General features: G+C 51.6%; 1 long non-coding RNA gene across 1 annotated transcript; it reads right to left on the bottom strand.

Moving 5' to 3' along the window:
* Positions 1–7,002: 7,002 nt before the first annotated feature.
* Positions 7,003–12,000, bottom strand: LOC309630711. Its single transcript, XR_014245895.1, has 2 exons — positions 8,992–12,000; positions 7,003–7,191 (listed from the first exon to the last, which is right to left on the bottom strand). It is a non-coding gene; the product is annotated as an uncharacterized lncRNA (long non-coding RNA).
* Positions 12,001–19,082: the final 7,082 nt, after the last annotated feature.

The following is a 19,082-nucleotide window of genomic DNA, read 5'->3' as shown; positions in this document are numbered from 1 at the left end:
AGTGACCCCGCTCCTCAAAGGTGACTCCGTCCCAGAACTGACTGCCCAGGGAGCACCACTGATCATTTTGCCGGGGTCACATCAGGATTGCAGGCTACGTCCCCCAGGGTCTTCCCAAGGGTGAAAGGGTGGGAGTTTGAACTTGAGATGGAAAGAGCCTCCCTTCAGTTCCCAGGGTGAGCACTCCAGTTTGGGTGCAGTCTACTTGATTGAAAGTTTGCAGAGACAGACAGGGCCCACCCCATCACAGGGACAAAGTAGGCGTTCCTATTCTTACAAAGTCCCTTGGCCATTCTGCCAGCAGTGGCTCTACCCTCCCCACTCACACCCTTGGCCAACCCCTGAACCCCACCCCCAACTCCAACTCCACAAATATTCCTCCCCTCTTTATTATGCTGAGCCATTCTACCACCAAGACCTCCTACCACCAACCTGGGCCCCACAGGGCTCTTTGCATGTTCAGAGACTCATTACTGTGTTCTTCCAGATAATGGGGCACCTTCTCCAAGGCTCAGCCTCTCTTCCAGCCCCTCCCCACTTTTGAGGAAGGAGCTGGGAGGTGGGTGGATCTTTACTCACATCCACCCCTTCTACTCTAAGGTCGCTCGCAAGGTAGCATCTTGAGGTTTGGGATTCGTAAAGGGAAGGGGCTCTTTGATAGGAATGAGGCCACCAGCCCACACTCAGTGGTTGCCCCCGTCTATCCTCTGCGACATGCTGAGAAGGCATCGCAGCAAAGGCTGGGGAGCAGATGCCTACTGCGAGACAGATGCCAGCCAAGCTTCAGCATGGCCTCCAAGGACCCAGCTCTTCCCACCAGTGTCTAGACACTTCAGAGAGGCACCCTAACTTGGATCCTGTTACGGAAGTGAGGAGGAGAAAATAGAATAAAAAGCATACATTGGACTAGAAGGGGTGTCACAGAAATGGTGGATTTCCTGGGATTGGCTAAAGTATCCACCATGAGGCAGGAAGAGGGCTCGAGCTAGCAACTGAGTTGCAGAATAATTAAACTCTTCTAAATTTTAATTTTAAAAGTTCAGACACTTGGATCTATAGCTTTGAAATAGAAGATGCATTAAAGATATTTTGAATAATATCTTTATTAAGCACCCAACATACTTCAGGAACTGCAGGATGCAGTGGATAAAACACTGAGAAACCAACAAGCCTGAACAATTACAGGTGTAACTACCTGTGTGCACATCAGAGGCACCAGGCAGCCCAGGTGGAAAGCACCCAGATGGGGAGAGAGGAAGGCATCCCAATGCAGGGACCCTGACCAGAACGACCATGCAAAATAGACAATGCAAAACATTGTCTACTTGTTTTGCCAGCAAAAACAATAGACATTTCCACTTAAAAAAAAAAAAAAAGAACTACAAGTAAGATAGTGACATAAACATTGAAAATGAAATTCAAGGTAACTTGGCGTTAGGGGAGAAAAAAGCTCTGGGGTGGGTAGGTGTTCCAGGCAGAGGGGCCAGGTACAAATATGTGCGGGTTCCAAGAAAGCAAGGTCCAGGGGTTTCAGGGGGAGCCTTCAGTGGGCCTGGGCCCCCAGGTCTGAGAAGTGGATGGGTCAGAAGGAGAAGGATAAGCCAACCACAGGAAGGAGGTCTCATTTGCTAAGGAATTGGGGTTTTAGCTAGAAGGTAAGTGAAGACCACTAAGGGGAACTCTGGCAATGGGGTTTGCATTTCTAAAAGATTGTTCCTTAGCTCTTTGGAGACTGGCCCCAAAGGAGAGCTCCTGGAGGGGAGCAAGGCATTGAGAGGCTAATGTAATAACAGGCAACAGGAGGGAGAAGACGAGGGCCTGGGGGAGAGGGGAGGAGGGGAAGAAGGGGAGGGAGAGTCTGGGAGGGTCAGATGAACCGTGGTTGCTTGGATATGTGTGGGAGGGGAGTCCCAACGCAGGTGAGGAGATTAACATCTGGGTAGGTGACAGGACTACATCTCTGGCTAGGGAGCAGATTTTGAGGCAGGGACATCATTTGAATGATGCCCTCTGAGTTGGGGTCAGGGTAGGGTTTCCTCATCTGGGTTCTGCAACACTCTCCAAAGTGCCTTGGGTGCCCTTGGAGTAACAGAAAGGACACCCGGTATCCCCCACTCCACTCTGGGCAGTGAAGGCATCTCTCCAGAGGCTGAAGCCCCAGGTTTCACAGGAGCTGGTCCCTGACCCTCTCCTGGAATCACCCCCAGTGAAAAGGGCCAGGCAAGGTGAAAGGACATCTTAATACTTTGTGGAGTGGGCTCAACGTGGTGGTGCCTGGGATGGGGGCCAGGGCTCACAGGGCAATGGGGCTAACGCAGCTCGGAGAAGCCACGCTATAGAGGGCTGGGTCCACCCAGGGTCCAGTCCTGCCCCTGGGCGCAATGAAGGGGTTGCAGGGCAGAAAATGTGCCAAAGGGCACCCGGATTGGCTCCAAAATAGACTGACACTCAGAACTCAGGCCGCCTTTCACAGTTTGCTGGGGCCCCCTCCTGGCAGAGAAGACAGCTGCCATTTGCCAGCTTTTACCAGCTGCTCACTCTGTGCTGGGCCGGAAGCCAGCACTGCAGAGCCTCTTCCACACCCTTATTGACTTGAGGTGCGAGTACGAACCCTCATTACTTTAGCTGTTGTCATTTTAATTGTGATCCCTCAGGCCATTCTCACACCACCCCGCCCTCTGTGATCCTTGCCCCCTGGTCTCCCAGTCTGTGGCCCACACAGCCCTCAAGGCCTAGCTCAGGGCCACCTGTCCACGGCCCCAGACCAGCTGATGACCCCACTCTGGAGCCCGCAATTCCGAGTCTGCTTCTTTGGGCGCACAGGCCTTTCTGCCTCGTGCTGGGGCTGAAAGCAGGGCTCTGCCTTGTTCACCTTCTCCCACGACGTCCTGCACACATCAGGGTGTTCGTGGGCATCTGGAAGCAACTACTTCATGAAGGGAAGTGTTCCCCAAAAGGGAGCGGTGGGCGAGTGGTAGCCTCTGCACCCCAGGCTGGGGCAGCTGACAGTTGTGTCCAACCCACAGGCTTCTGCCACAGCCCTGCGGTGACCACATGGCAGATGCCCTGCAAAGACCCTTTCCTGGACGTGCAGAACATCCGTCCCCCGGCCACCAGCCCTGATCTAGGGATAGCACCCCGTCACAGACTCACGGCCCCTGCAGCCACTATGCCCTCTTCAGGCTCTTCCAAAGGAAAGTTCCTCGCCTGGCAGATAGAGGCTCAGGCTCCCTGCTTCCTCCCAGGCCTCCAGTGACCCCTCAACCGTCTTGACATGGAGCAAACAGCACCAGCACTGAGCAGGCCCTTCATAGGCCACACAGGTATGTCCTTGGGACCCTTGGCCACAGCCCTGGTGACCACAAACCCTGGGACAGTCCCTGCCCCACTCTCCAGCTCCCACTGAGAATGGCTCTGCCCGGCCTGGTGTGCCCTCAGCATCTTTAGCCAGGCCTCTGCTGCCATCCCCAAACTCCCCGACCCCTCCCACTCCGCCCTGTGCTGCCTGCCTGCCCAGCTTTCCACAAGCATCCCCAGTTGTCTCTGTAACCCCAACCTGCCTAGCCAGTCTAGTTCAAGCCCTGGATCCTCTCTTTCTACCCTTTTAGCTGTAAGTAGCCAGAGCTGCCCCATGGAATCCTGAGGGATGTGTCGCCCGCTTCCCAGGGAAGACATAAAACACCCTTTCAGAACGCAGCAGGTTTTAATTTCTAGAACTGCAGAATCACCCTGAAAATGAGAAACAGGGTGTTGGGTGTCTGATAAGTGAAGATAGGGGTTTAGCGATGACAGGTTCGAAGGAAAGGCAGTTACACTACTTTGTCTAAAGAAAAGCCCAGGAGTCAGCCCGTAAGTAGGGTAAGCGTGGTTAGGAGAGCCCCACCGGGACGCACGGGGACGCCCTCGTCGTGATCCTCCATCAGTCCGCGCCAAGTCCAGCCCTCGCAGATGTGCAGCCAAAGGCATCTGCCCAGCGGGGCGGCTGGCGGGCACCTGGAGCCGGGGCCCTGCCACTTCCTCAGACTCAGGCAGGCGGGTGTGGCCTGGGGCAGCCTCGTCATGCCCTCTGGCTTCCCACCAAGGCCATCCAGGCCACCTGCCTCTGCATCCAGCCCCGTGATGCCACTGCCCTCTTCCTATGCCAGGCACCTTCCTGTTGGGGGCAGGGACCGTGTCAGGCAGTCTTGTCAACAGGAACGGGCCGTGCTCCCGGGCACATGGGCTCCATCCCTAGGCCCCCCTGCACATGCAGAGGACCCAGCAGACACCGAGGGTGTGCCACCCCCATCAGTCTGCCACACTCACACCGGGGAGAGGTGGCTGGGTCACAGGCAGCTGCCCTCTGGCTCTGGGGGCAGGGTGGAGAAGGGCCTGCCCTGGTTCACCTTCACCCAGATGCTGACCTGCAGAGCGTCCAGGGCTGTGAGGCCAGCAGGGGAGGACAGAGGTTCCCAGCCAGACTCCCGAAACCAAGCTTGCAAAGTCAGTAGTCAGAAAGTCTCAGAAGGGCCCTCCTTGGTGCAAAGGGAACACCCGCACGAGGAAAGGGCAAGGGCTCTGGAGGCCAGAGGGGAGGGGTCCCGAGGGCAGAGCACAGGCGGGCCCCCACCCAGGCCCCACAGGCCTGGCTTCAGACTGTCCCCAGACTGTCCTCGTTCCTCCGGGAAGGCCTGGACGATGCCCCCATCCTCTGCTGTGGAGTAACCAGGCCATTCCACAACCAGCTACCGGTGACAGAGAGCTGGTGGCAGGGGCACGTCCACCTGCCCATGACCCTGGCTGAGATGAGCATGGTGTGGTCTTGGAGGGGGAAGAGTCAGACAGAAGAGACAATCTCAACTCCCAGGAAGAGGCGATCTGGGGGTGGGGGAGGGGGATGGTGCGGGCAGAGGCAAGGGAGGTTACCGACCACATGTTCAGGAGTTCAGACCTTTGTCCCACTAGTTGTCAGAGTTTCCGTCCCCTTTCCTAATTCTCTAGAGCAAGGAGTTTGGGAAACAGGCTCGACCAACTGCAGCCCAAGGCAGCACATGGCAAGGTATACAGTTGGTGCCAGTTAATGGTGAAGGGACCTAACCCTGAAATCAGACGGGATCCCAGCCCAACTGATTATTAGTCACTCAAGCTCTCTAAGCCTCCGTGTCCCCATCCGTAAAATGGTGATAGTATCAGGGACCATCTCGCAGGGCTGCTCAGAGGATTAAATGAGAAACTCGACATCATGCACTGAGGACAAAGCTTGGCACCTGCTGGACCTCAATAAATACCAACCACGACTGTTGTCCTGACTAGAAGTGCTAGCTGAAGAGCCAGTGGGCTCCTCACACCCTCGTCTTGGGGGGTCTGCCCCACTGGGCGGACCTGCAGGCAGTGCCTCGGGACCAACTGCTTCCAGGGACACTGCAGAAATGCTTTCCCCCAAAGCTGTCTTCTTTCTCCTCCTTCCACTGGCTTCAGTGTCTGAAGTTGTACCATAGAGACTTGTTTCTTTGGGTGGCACCAGCAACATCCCAGATCACGGGTCTGCACAAAGCTGCTGAGAGAGCAGGTGAGGGGGCAAGGGGTCCAATGTAGACCCATTTAGGGGTGGGGTTGGGAGAGGAGCAGATGGAGGACAGGCCTGACCTCCCACAGAACTCCGGATAAGGAGGGGGCCCTGGTGAGTCAGCAGCTGGGGCTCCCTCCCCCCAGCCCCAGGAGGCCTAACACCCCAAGATGTAGCTTTTCCCTAGCGCCTGCCCCCCATCATCACTTCCTGGGCCTCAGTTTCCGCACCTGAGAAATAAGTACTTATCTCTTAGGACTGTGGTTAAGATCAAATGAGACAACGTGTACAAAGCCGTTCACACAGAGCTAAGCATGGGTGCTATATTTGCTCACTAGGGCTACATAACAAAGGACCACAGACTGGCTGGCTTAAACTACAGAAGTTTATTTTCTCATGATTCTGGAAGCTAGAAATCTGCAGTCAGGGTTTCAGCAGGACTGGTTTCTTCTGAAGCCTCTCTGCGTGGTTTGTAGGTGGCTTCTTCTCTCTGTTGTCTTCACATGGTCTTCCTTCTCTGTGTGTCTGTGTCCTAATCTCCTCTTATTATAAGGGTAGCAGTCATGCTGGATTAGGGCTCACCCTAATGACCTCATTTTAACTTCATTACCTCTTCAAAGACCTGTCTCCACATATAACCACATTCTCAGGTACTGGACGTTAGGACTTCAGCATATGAATTTTGGGGAGGACACAAGCCCCTAATAGGTGGTGCTCGGGAAACATCGCTATTTAATTCAGTTCAACAAGTACCTTCTTTAGGCCAGCATTATTCTAGGCTCTTAGAATGTATTCATGAACAAAGCAAACCAAGACCCTTATTTGTGTGGGGCTTAAACCTGGGGTGGGGAGAGAGGTGACAGACATGTACAGCCAACATAATAAAAATAAGTTAAATACTGTGCTAGAAGGTGAGCCATTCTATTGAAAAAAAAAAAACTAGAGCAGGATAATGGAATCAGGAAATAGGGGTTGAAATTTTAAATGGAGTAGTCAGGTTAGGTCTCCTTGAGGCAACATTTGCAAAGCCTTCAATGAGGCTTTGATCTACTATTTATGATGATGATGATGATTCCTAGGATATCACAGCAGATTCCCTGGCCTGCAAACCCCCATATCCCTGCCCAACCTCACCCACCTTAGTATCGGAGAAGAAACAGTGCCTCTGAGATAGAAGATCTTATCTTGACTCTTCTCTTACTAGCCATGTGATGCAGGAGAAGTCACCTAACCTCTCTGAGCCTGTGGCCCTACACCCCTGCACTCCTCTGGGCCACCACCTCAGGGTGGTGCGGTCAGAGTAGAGGCACGGCCATCCTTGGGTGGGGCTGCTCTAGGGTCGGCTGGGGTACGTGCTGAGATTTCAGAAGGAGCTACCAGATTTTGTGTAGGAAGGGCTGTGTGTCAGTTAGGACTATGTTTACCTGCAAGTACCTGAAAACTAGAGTAACAGGGGCTTAAACAAAGAAGAGATCTTTTTTAATCTCTTGCAAAAAATAAATTCAGAGTTGGCAGTCAAGGGCCGGTGCTACTACTAAGGGGTGTCAGCCAGATTCCTTCTTTATTTCTCCTCCACCACACTCAGCACCTGGCTTTTGTCCTCATGGTTGAAAGGTGGCTGCTGCACCTCCAGGCATCCAAACTGTCTTCCAGGAAGATAGAAAGGGGAAGAGGTGAAGTCAGCAATCAGAGGTAAGAAACTGACAAACATGTCTGTTGAGTCAGTTCCTTTTTCAATGTCTACTAGCTGACTTCTCCTCTCATTCCATTGGGCAGAACTGGGTCGACATGGCCACCACTAGCTACAAAGGATCCGAGGAAGTATTTTAGCTGGGTACATTGCCACCCCTCTCCCCAAATCAGGGTCCTGCTAGTAGAAAGAAGGGGAAAATAGACATTGGGTAGGTGCCTGGCACACTGCTCTCAGCAGAGCTCAGTACAGTGAGGGTGAGTGATGCATTAGACCCCTGGTAAGGTCAGTGCTGTAGCCAAGAGCCTGGCCCAAGATCATTCCCACCAGCAGCAATGGCCCCAGGACTGGCAGGAGAGTCCAGAACTGAGAGGGGCAGAGCCTAGGGCTGTGGATCTGGAGGGACTGCGTGGTGTGCGCTGGCCAGTGGTGGGTAGAATTTTTGCTTCTCTAACCATGTACCCTCCTGTCTCATTCACATACGTGGGGCCCCTATGCACCAGCATCCTGCAGCCTCCATTTTTACCGCTTGCCCTGAGGTCTCCCGGACACTGTGAGCCTGGTGCCCATGGCAGCCGGGGGAGGGGGGCTGGGGGCAGAGGGGTTGGCCACTGCCCCTCATCACAGCTTCTTGGAGGTTTCCCCCGCCACTCTGCCAAAGAAGGGGTGTGAAGCTGGGGTGTGGAGGTTGTGTACCAGTTTTAATATTATTCCTAGGGAATCATAGCCCATTTGCCACCTGCTAAAGTCTAGGCTCCATTAATGTCCAAGGCTAGGACATACAAGCATGGTGCTGTGCTGGAAAGCGGGTGCAGGCAGGTGGAAGGAGGAGCCCCAAGTTAATATTTCAGTGAATTATGCTTCCAGGCACGTGGGATGCTTAGCAGGGGCAGGGGACACGGTAGGGCTCCGACAGCTCTGTACTGATGGGCTCTCGTTGCCATCAGCTTAGGCTGAGCGACGTATGAGGGGGCTTGCCATCAACACACCTTCTATGGAGGCCTTTCTGGGCCCTCCTGCCTGTTCTCAGTGCTGTTTTACTCTCCAGAAGCTTCCAGCACAGCTGCAGATAAAAAGACCTCGGGACCAGAGGTGGCATTTGCAAATTAGAGCCGTGTGAAAGCCGGGGTTGGTGACCCAGGAGAAAAGATGGGAAGAAGATGAATAGACAGAGGGCACCAGGCAGGGCATTCTGGGGAAAGGGACTGAGGGCCTGTTAGACTGCCAGGGCCGCCATGACAAGCGCCACAGACTGGGGGCGGGGGAGGGTACTTCCACGACCAAAATTTATTTTCTTACGGTCCTGGAGGCAGAAGTCCAAGATTGAGTTTGGAGGGCTGGTTCCTTCTGAGGCCTCTGTCCTTGGCTTGCAGGTAGTGTCTTCTCCCTGTGTCCTCCCAGGGTCATACCTCTGTGTGTATCTGTGTCCTGAGCGCCTCTTCTTATAAGGATACTGGTCATATTGGATTAGGGCCCACCCTCATTTTAACTTAATTACCTCTTTAAAGACTGTATCTCTCACAGTTACATTCCGAGGTACTAGGGGAGAGGGCTTCCACAAATGAATGGGGGTGGGGCTGGAGACAGAATACAGCCCCCTAAGAGCAATCACATTGCGGATGTCCGATGTGGGGACGGCCCTGCGTGGGGAACGGGGGGAGGACACCAAGAGGCTGTCCAGCTACCCAGCCCCACTCTGCTGCCACCACCACCAGGCTGAGCCGTCTCCTTCCCACCTCCCCACCCCCCTACTTACTGCTGCTTGCCACTCAGACCAGCTCCAGAGCCTTCTAAGACAAGATTAGCTTCTCAAACCACTTCTCAGGCTTGATGATAGCACCCGATGGTGAGTAATGGCGGGAATTTCAGGCAAGGTCAGAAAGGAGGCTGGCACAGGGTATGCGGGAAGCCGTTAGGCTCACCCCGCCCCGGGCTGGCCACACTGCCAGGCCTGCAGGTCTGGAAGGAGAACAGGGAAGCAAAAGAGGAAACTGTGTTAAGAAGGAGAGGGGAAGGACAGGGGCTCCCCCTTCCCTCTTGTCAGGCCCTGCAGGGCTAGGGGGCCCCCGTGGGGACCGCATCCCTGCTGGGAGCTGCACCCCTGCCCAGCCTGGCCCCAGGTGCCCTGTCCTGCCTGCTGTGACCGGGGCAAAGCATGCTGTTCCTGCACACACTCGTGCCTTCTGAAACTTGAGGAGGCCAGGGGGGTAAGGAGGAGCCCCGCACAGTCTGGGCCCAGCTGGTCAGGCTAATTTTAGGCTTTTCCCAGCTTGACCGAGGCCCACTAATCTCCGTTCACCCAGAGAATGTGCATTGATCAGATGGTGCCTTCACTCACTGTGACCCCCACCCCCTAAGAAAGCACCTCCCTCTGTCTAATTCCAAGCCCTCTTTTACCTGCCCCGGGTCCCACCCCTCTGAGGAAACCCGCACTGACCCCTACCTCCTCTCCCAGCCCCTGGGGCAACTGCAGTCTGAAGGCACACTGGGGCCCTGTGTCCCCAGCGCTGGCACAGTATGGGGCCGAAAATAAGCACTCAGTCAGTATGGGTGGAAGGAATGAATGAGCACTTTATTACCCGGGGCCATCGCATGCTACATGGCGGTTAGGTCTAAAGTTAGCAAATAAGGTCAAAAGAGCTCAGAGTTTAAATCACCCTTGAGACTCCATCAGGAAGACATAAATCTCTCAGTAAGCCCAGCGCGATGATACTTCCTCCGCAAGATCTCCCTCCTCAGACCCCCGCCCCCAAAGCTAAGGGGAGGGTCTTGGTCCTCTCCCCAGCCCCAACCCCAGTCCTCTGCCCAAAACTTGAGGCTGACAGGTGCTTGCTCAGGGATTCTTGAGGTTCACACAATGTGTCCCCAAAAGAACCCACATCTAGAATTCTCGGAAGTAAGAGGTTCTCCATCCCCTCTCAGCCTCTTCCGGGGGCTGCTCCTCTGTTGCCATGGCAGCCAGGGCAGAGTCTGGCAAACCCTCAGAAAGACCAACAGGCTGAGGATGAAGCCAGTGAGAGACACAGAGGAGACCTCAAGGCAGAGAGCAGAAATCGGAGGCCTGTAGGAACGGCCCAAATTTTAAACAGCCCTGATGTATGAGGGGAAATACTCTCCAGCTCCAGGCATGAAAAGGGAAGTGCCCTAGGCTGGTAGATCCTAAAACTACCAGCCAAGAAAGGACAGCTATTCCTCGTACTTCATTTTTTCTCTACAGTTCAATGGGTTTTCGCTATCTTTTTATTTGGCAATTTCCAAACATAGAGAAAAATGGAAAGAATAGGACAAGAAACACTCATGAACACTCCATCTAGATCCAATAATTGCTAATATTTTCTATCTATCAGGATTTGAAATATTTGGGAGTGAATTTAGTCATGGTGACACATCAGCCCTAAATGCTTCAGCTGCATCTCCTAAGAATGGTCCATTCTCCTACATAACCACAAAACCAAGTGTAATGGGTATTTGAATTTAAAAAAAAGTAACAACTTGTAACTAATATTTTTGTCTAAATAAGGAAGCTTTGCATGACTAGAAAAATAAGGGAAGGCTGGGAATTACAGAGTAAAATCATACCAAGCCAAGCCTAGAATGAAAAACCTCTAAGCTGGGCTCTCATCACAGAAAAACAAGTGAGCTTTTCAGCTCTGCCAAACATCTACCCAGGAAGCCTCTAGGCATATATTTAACAGCAAGTCTCCAAATCATATATTTATATTTCCCAAAATAATGTTTTGTAAGACTAGAGATGTTCTGTAAATGTATGCTTATCACATAGTAGGTGCTTAATAAATTCAAGTGCAAACTGCCTTGGGGCAGTAGAAGGCCTTCGGAGCCCACCAGGTGGGCCGCACAGGGCTGGCTCAGCCTGAATCGGCCCTAACTCGGCTTCACAAGAATGGCCTTTACTTAACCAAAGATTCCTCTGGTCCCATCAGCCACCAGCTCTACACGCTCTGAGACCTCCTTAGGCACCCAGGTCCTCCCTTATCTTATATAAATCCTAATTTGTTTGTGGTCCATACCACAATTTAGCTCTTAATTTGTCCTCTCTTTTCTCCCCATGGGTTGGTCTTATTTCCCCAACCAGAGCTGCAGACCCTCCTCTTTCTGCTGCAGCTCAGAGCTCCCAGCCAGAGTTTGCTACAGACTCCAAGCAGGTGATGGATCACAGAATCCTTGGCTCCTGACAAGCCAGGTCCCTAGCTAAACCCCTTCCCAACACAATCTCATTTAATCTTCACAAAACCATGTGACGGGAGACCTAGTTTGACCCCCAATTTATAGACAAGAAAACTGAGGCTCAGAGAGATTAACAGAAGTCGCACAATTAGTTAAGTAGCAGAGGCAGGATCTGAACTGGTCACTCAGAAGCCAAGGCCCAGATTTTTAACCACTGGGTCTCAGAGATGGGATGCAAGGCAAAGGCGGCTGCGGGGGTTCCCATGCAGATTGGGATGGGAGGGGGTGAGGGAGGAGACGAGATCGCAGAGCTGCTGTTCCAGCACCGCAGTGATTCGGTTCCCAGTGCAAGGTTTGCAACCTCCTACAGAGGGAGGCCCACGGAGCTGGGGACACAATTGTCTCTTCCAGCCTAACCCTTGGATGTCACACAACAGGTGTTGCATAAATACTCAATGATCACAGGCAGGTATGAAGAAATGTGACTTATTTCTCCTTCATCACCCCCCTGCTTCCCAAGCAAATGTCCAGACATCAGAGTGCAGGGGAAGCTGTGACCTCCATTCGTGTCCCCTTGACAACTGCAGGGCGCCCCTCTCCGCTGGTCCAGTTGTGTCCTGACGTCCTGCCATCGTCTCCTGGGGAACAGCTTCTCCACAGCAGACAACCAGAGGGAGAGACCCCACATTCTTCTGGAATACATAGGACAGCCGTGGGGTTACAAGGGAGGCCAGAAATGGAGCAGGGATGGTGGGATTTGAGACACGAGAATAAAGGGCTGCCCCCAACAGACTCCTTCATGGTGTGACTCATTCATTATCCAGAAAATATGAAGCAGGACACAAAGAGGAGATTTCAGTTCTTTTTCTCAGGCAGCCAAATAAAACTTTTTAATTAATTTTTTTTTTTTTTTTTGAGCAAGAACTTTGTACATGATGAATGTATGAGTAGAAAAGTATGCGATGGGTTTGAAAAATATTAGTGAGACCTGGAACTTCCACCTTCGTCTGTGTGGTTTCTGCCTGGGGAAAGTTTAGGATTTGTTACTAGAGTTAAATTAAGAAAAAAATCTATGTGCTATTCAACTTTCACAGAGGAAAAAAAAAAGTCTTGCAAGTCAGACTATCACCTTGAAAAAGAATTCTAAATTACTTAATCCAGCCCACCACCCCGTGACCCTAAGTAATGTGCTTTCCCCATCCCGTGCGGAGACAAGGGAAGAGCCAGCCCAGGAAATAGTGAGTAGCTTAGCGGAGGGCAGAGAGAGGGGAGCGGGGGAGCAAAGCAACCCAGTGTGTGCCCCAATCTGGGGGAGGCAGACAGGATATAAAACAGAGTGAGGTGGGGGGAAGAAGGGAAGCTCCTCCTCCACCACCCCCCCCGGCCTCCCCACCCCTACTCCTTATTCAGGTCTCTGGGGAGAGGCTTTCTCTACCTGCCTGGGATGCAGCTGCATCCGTGCCAACCAGAGGGGGCATCTAGATTAGCTGAGGTCCACCCCACATTTGAGCTTTGCCAGAGCCACGATTGGATCCTGGGGCCACAGGCCAGACTTTGTAGGAGCTGCGGGTCTAGACAGGGTGCTTCCTAGAGGGGCCATCATAGCACAGGAGTTAGGGTGTAAGCGAACTGCCAACTCAGAACCAAGTGCAAGCACCAGGCTGACCTCAGAGGGGCCTCCTGCCCCAGCAGGAGCTGGGTGGGCCACTCTGTGGTGTGACACGCCTGGGAGCACTGCAGGCCACAGAGTGGTTTCCAAGGATGCCGCAGCCACAGTGCTCAACATCACTGCCCTGTGCCCTTGCTCTGCAGAGCTGGCCTGGGGACAGTGGGCACATTTGCATAGGGCCAGGAAGCCTCCCAGAACAAAAGCAACTCTGACCCTGGCCCCCTGGGCCTGTTGACCTTCAGCATCCCAAGGGCATCTCGGATGAACTGAGGCTGTCCCAAATGAGGACTAGTGGCAGCAAAGGCCTGAGAGGGGAATTCACTAAGAGGACAGGTGGTGACATGATTCAGGACCCGGGTTCAACGGGAAGGCTTCGAATGCAGGACTCAGCCTGTGGACTGACCCGGCTTCTCCTGGGGGTAGCGTTCAGAGACCGAGGCTGAGAGCAAGCCTGTAAACGGAACATTCATACCTCAGTAGCTGAGGGTGGGGCTCTTCTGCCATCGGGCTAAAAGCGGAGCAAGGGCACCATCCCAAGTGAGAACAACGAAGCCTTCTTCTGCAGGGAACGCTTTCCCAGCAGCATCTCCCTGTGGCAGGGGCCGAGCCACCCCAGTCAAAACGGGGGATAGACTGAAGTCGCCATCATTCACTGTCTCCCTGACATTTGGAATCCTGTGCCGACCTGGGTGCTTGTCGCTAGGTCCTGGCCCCTTCTGTTCCTCTGCTGACCGAGATCCTAAGCCTCTCTCCTGTTACAGACTGAGCTCCTGCTCTGTGTCCAGTGGGATTGACTGCAAGAGGGGCTTGGCTGTCCGGTTGCTGGGAGAGGCCTCCACGTGGCACACCCTCCTCCTGGTCCTATGCTGAGCTCCAACACAGGAGTGAGTGCCTCTGTGTCACCCAGCCTCACCCACCCCAAAGCTCTACCTTCACCCACAAGGTATTTATATGCCTGGGTCCCTGTACGCTCAGCCACTGCAGCTGCACCCACATCCAGAAGCCTTTCTTCACTGAGGGCAGCCAGTCCAAGCATACATCAGGCTATTCCTTCCTTCTGAGCCTTTGCCTGTGACACCCTCCTCCCTCCTCCTACCTGGATTCACCTGGCTAACGCTGAGCGACACTGCTTAGGCACACTGGCTGCAGAAAGCCATCTCAGAATCCCTAGTATGGACTAAACTTCTCCAGCACCTGGCACAGACCTTACTCCTAGTACTTCATTCCTTCAACAAATACTTAAGTATCTACTATGCACCTGCCCTCAGCCCTATGGATGTAGCAGTGAACAAAAGAAACAAACAAAAAAATCCCCACTCTTATGGAATCTGCATTTCAGAGTGTATGGGAGGGAGACAAAAATAAATTAAATAAATAAGTAAACTACATGGCATGTCAGGTTTAGAGGTCTATGAAGATAAACAAAGCAGCAAAAGAGATGAAGCATCAGGGGGTCATTTATGTGTATCTCTCACTACATGCTCCTGTGGGACAGGCGTTCGGTTGTGTTTCTCTTTGGGGCTCCAGGCCTAGCCAGGCATCCTGCTGACTGGTCCTTTTCCCCAGTGCTGTCACATGCATGGCCACTTGCCCCTTGAGAGCACCCAGATCCCCTGAGTATCTGAATCCATGGTCACCAGCCAGCCTCCAAGGAGTGAGGGCCCAGGAAAGTCAAGACACAGCCTCCACATGACCCTGGGACCACCCAAGGAACATTAGCTCAGGCTTTCTTGAAGCCAATTCTGGGGATCCAGCCAATATCATTTCTGTGAACCCTTATAGAAGAGGACTTCAGGCAAAGACTCAATGGACACAAAATTCTGATTTTCAACAAACATGTGAATCACAGTGTAGCATTAACACTCAGATGCATCAGAAGACGGCCCTGCCCAGGTAGCTTCACAGGAGCCATAGTCCGCTCAAAGAGGTTAGCTCAGGACAGGGGGAAGAGGACCCAGCTTTAGTGCTTCTTTCTAGAAGTTTCTTTTCATGGTTTATTTTTTAAATCAGTTCTACCAGAGATGGGTATCATTTCCTTGCTGGCCACAGCTCAGATAGGCACCCCTGTGTTCCAAGAGATCCCTTTTCTACCGCCAACTCTAATTTGCCCCCCGATCATCCCTGACCCAAAGTGGCCCAATCACTTTCTCCTGGGGATGCAGAAGTGAGTCCCGAGTCCCAGAGGTGCTGCTGCTTAGAAGCTGGCTCGTGGACCCTGAAGCTGTGAGGTGACATAGGCTGGGGTCAGTGCCACATGCAAAGGCAAAGCTTCCCAGCTGTCCCGTGGACCCTGCAGCTGGGAGGTGACATAGGCTGGGGTCAGTGCCACATGCAAAGGCAAAGCTTCCCAGCTGTCCTGGGGAGAGTGCAACAAGTGTGCAGAGGGGTGGGGGCTGTGAGAGAGACAGAGACAGAGACAGAGAGATGGAGAGGTGGAGAGAGACAGAGAGAGGGAGAGAGGGAGAGAGAAAGAGAAAGAGGCTGGGTCTGATGTGCTGTGTTACATGCAGTGGTGGAGACATGCCCAGAAGAGCAGCACATGGCTCTGTCTGAGGATGCCAGACGGGCAAAGGTTCCTGGCAGAGAGGTGATGCCTAAGGTGAGCACTGAGGATGCGTAAGAATGAGGCAGAGACACGTGAGGCAACATGGCGTGTACTGGAATTGCAGTGAGTCTGCAATGACTAGACAGGGAGTAAGACTGAAGAAAGAACAGGAGCTGAGACCTGAGGGTACATACCCCAAGGAACTTGGACTTGGTGGTCAGCCATGTTCATGCAGGAGCAAGAAATGCAATCCATATGTGATACAATATTTTTTTTAACCCTTATAGGCAGTATCAGGGCTAAAGATATCAATATATATCAGAGCATTGGTAACATAGAAGTGAAAGAAATTCTTAGATGGCTGAGAAATGACACAGAAGAGGAGAGAAAAGAGCACCACGCTGAACATAGAACTCCAAGGAGCAAGTCTCGGGTCTTAAGATCCCGAGCCTCCATCAAAGAGTCTTGGAAGAATTGGTTGATTGAGTAGAAGGAACGCCAGGCAAGAGGCTGTCTTGGAAGCCAAGGAAGTGAGAAGCCTGAAAAATGAGAGTGTGGTCACCATGCCACATCAACAACGTGACCCAGGAAGATAAGGCCTGAAATGTATACAGGGCCTTTGCACAGGCTGTGAGTTTGTCTGGAATGCTCCCCCCAACACACACACACACACACTGTTCGCCAATTTAATTCCCACTCTTCCTTTGGACCCTGACCTAAATGTCACTTTCCTAAGGATGCCTTTCCTGGCCCTTTGCCTGGTCAGTTGTCTCCCTGTTTTCCCTCACAGGAACATGTGATTCTGTGAAGGCAATTACCACTAGCTACGGGGTCAAACCAAGGTCTCAGCGAGCAAGCACAATAGAGGCTTATTTCCCCTAAATGTAATGTTCAATGTGGGTTGGGTAGACCCCTTAATCCTGTAGCTCCACCATCTGCATGGTGCCCACGGTCATCAAAACGGAACAAAGAGAGTTGAAAGAGATGCACCAGCTCTTAAAGTCTTTCCCTGGAGGTGATACACATCATGTCCACTCATGGTCCTTAGCCAGAATTAATCACTTGGCCCCAACTGAAAGTGCAAGAGCGGGGGTGTTGGGAAATGCAGGGGAGCACACAGGGTACTGGGGGAGTGCTAGCTCAGCTGCAGCTCTTCCTGAGAAACTTTTATCACAGTTGTCCTTCTACAGTAATTTACAAGCTTCTTTGATGACAACCGTCTCCCACATTAGGCTGTGAACCCCAAGAGGGCAGGAACTGTGTGTGTGCTGGCTTATCACTCATTTTCAGAGTACTGTGTAGTGGGTGCTCACTAAATATTTATTAAATCATCCAATGAATAAACAAGTAAATGGGAAATGGCCTCAGCAGTTGGGAGTTCACCTCGGGAGACACAGGACATCAATTCAGAGGGAAACAAAACTTTGAAGTCTAAGGGGTGATGTTGAGTTTGGGATCAGAGGGGCAGCACGTTTTGATGGAGAAGGGCGAGAAGACCTGATAAGGAGAGGTGTGGGTAGATTTCCCCAGCAGCTTCTAGCCCCCTAAATCAGCTTTTATTAATCCACTTGGCAAGGGCTATGGCCCCTCCGCTGCTACCTCAGGGTAAGAGATAGAGAAGCCAGTAGCTGGGGGAGAAGGGGAAGCCTGCATGGCCATGACCTACACCCACTCCTTCCCCACCCACCCTCCCCCTGCCAAAAATAACCGAGCGACAGCAGAATGGGCAGTCTCTATAATTAGGCACGGTGAGGAGGGGACGCAGTCTCAAAACGACACTTGCTTTAGCTCTGTCAGTTGTCTGAAAGCAGAGGCTCTTTTTTCCAGGACAGATGGCTTAGGGACTGGTTCCTGAGAACAGGCAGGCAGGGAAAAGGGAACCCGTCAGGAGAAAAAGCCTTCGAACGTCTGGAGAGGCAATGGACTCTGGCACAATCTAAACCCAGCTCTGCCTCTGATTAGCTCTGTGGTTCTGGCCACATTACCCAGCCTCTCTGAGCTTCAGCTTTCTCTGTACAACTCCTCACCATCAAGTCTAAGATGCACTCTTTTTTTTTTTCCTTCACATTTTAACATCTCTGAAATTAGGATGCAATTTGCAATCAGTGTCAGGTTACAACACAGTTGACAGGGTGGTGTTGTTGTTGTTTTTTTTTTTCCTTAATGTTGCAGAGAGGAGCATTTGATTTGATGAAATGCAGCATTTCTCTTTTGCTTTAGGATCAGCAATCACGTCGGTAAAGCCTCTGGCACAGGACCTATGCATAGTAGTGTCCAAAAAATTTGCTATTTTAATACTATCCCTTCGAGATGTTAAAAAACAGTCTTAAAGTCTTTGTGAATTGTTTGATTCCTACTCTCAGACTCTGCACAACTGTCATTACGGGCCTTAGGAGGTGCCCTTGCAAGGCTTGTTGGGGGAAGTGCTCTGATGTGTAGGCAGGACTGGAATACAGACTCGAAAACGGGTGCGGGGCCGTATGGGGGGCAGGGGTAGAAAACAGAGAGGGATTAACAGGAGGAAAAATTAAAGGTGAAGTAATAATCGACCGTCTCCTTGGAACTTTACAATGGCAACTGAAATGTGAGCGATGCCGGTTCCAAGCCTGGGAAAGGCAAATGAGCTCAAAGGAAGTGATCAAGCCTCACGAATGACTCAGCAAGGAGCAAAGAAGAACATCCAGAACAAATCATCCTGAGTCTCAGAGAACCAGAGGCTAAACTCCTCCAGACCTGGAAGAGTTGAGAAACCATAAACTTTGATTACTGTAAAGTTGGAAGTTGAAAACCTAAGACTTGTTCTTTCCTTTCTTCTTTTTAATCGGAAGAGAGAGACCGTTGTTTGGTGCAAAGCTCCCTATTAATTTTTAAAGAAATGAAGGAACACTATTAGGTACATGGGAGTAGATCTGGAAGGAACGCCTGCATTTACCCCCCCCCCCCCCCCCGGTAGAACCCAGCTCCTTCCGCTCTCTTTCACCCCACCCCCAAATGATTGGTTCAATTTGAATTGTATAAGTTTTGTTAAAATTTTGTTAGTGTGTGAGTATCTGGGTATTTGTATTTGACTTTAAGATTTGAATGTTTAGTGTGCTTTTCGAAATGCCTTTTAGGAAAGGATTTCATTGCTTAATGGAGCAGGGTAATATTTAAAGTAAAATCAGGGTTTGATCTGCACTGATCTGGAAAAGTTCTGCAGGATGTCAAATGTTTATGGTTTTACAGGTCCCAATTATAAGAATCAGGGAAAGACATTAAAACATCAAGATAAATAAGCTTACAAAGAAACTTGTGTAAGTAGTGACTTAGGACATTCATTATCTTAGGAGAAGGGAATTATTAATGAATTACTTTAATGGTAGAATTGCCAACTGTTATGTTACCTTTATGGCTGAATAGAGCAAACGTGAAAATGCTCATTTTTGTTTGTAATTCAGCATACAATTGT

The sequence above is a fragment of the Balaenoptera borealis genome, assembly GCF_965194805.1.
Source record: "Balaenoptera borealis genome assembly, chromosome: 6".
Classification (NCBI taxonomy): domain Eukaryota; kingdom Metazoa; phylum Chordata; class Mammalia; order Artiodactyla; family Balaenopteridae; genus Balaenoptera; species Balaenoptera borealis.
This window is presented reverse-complemented; position numbering and strand designations above follow the sequence as displayed.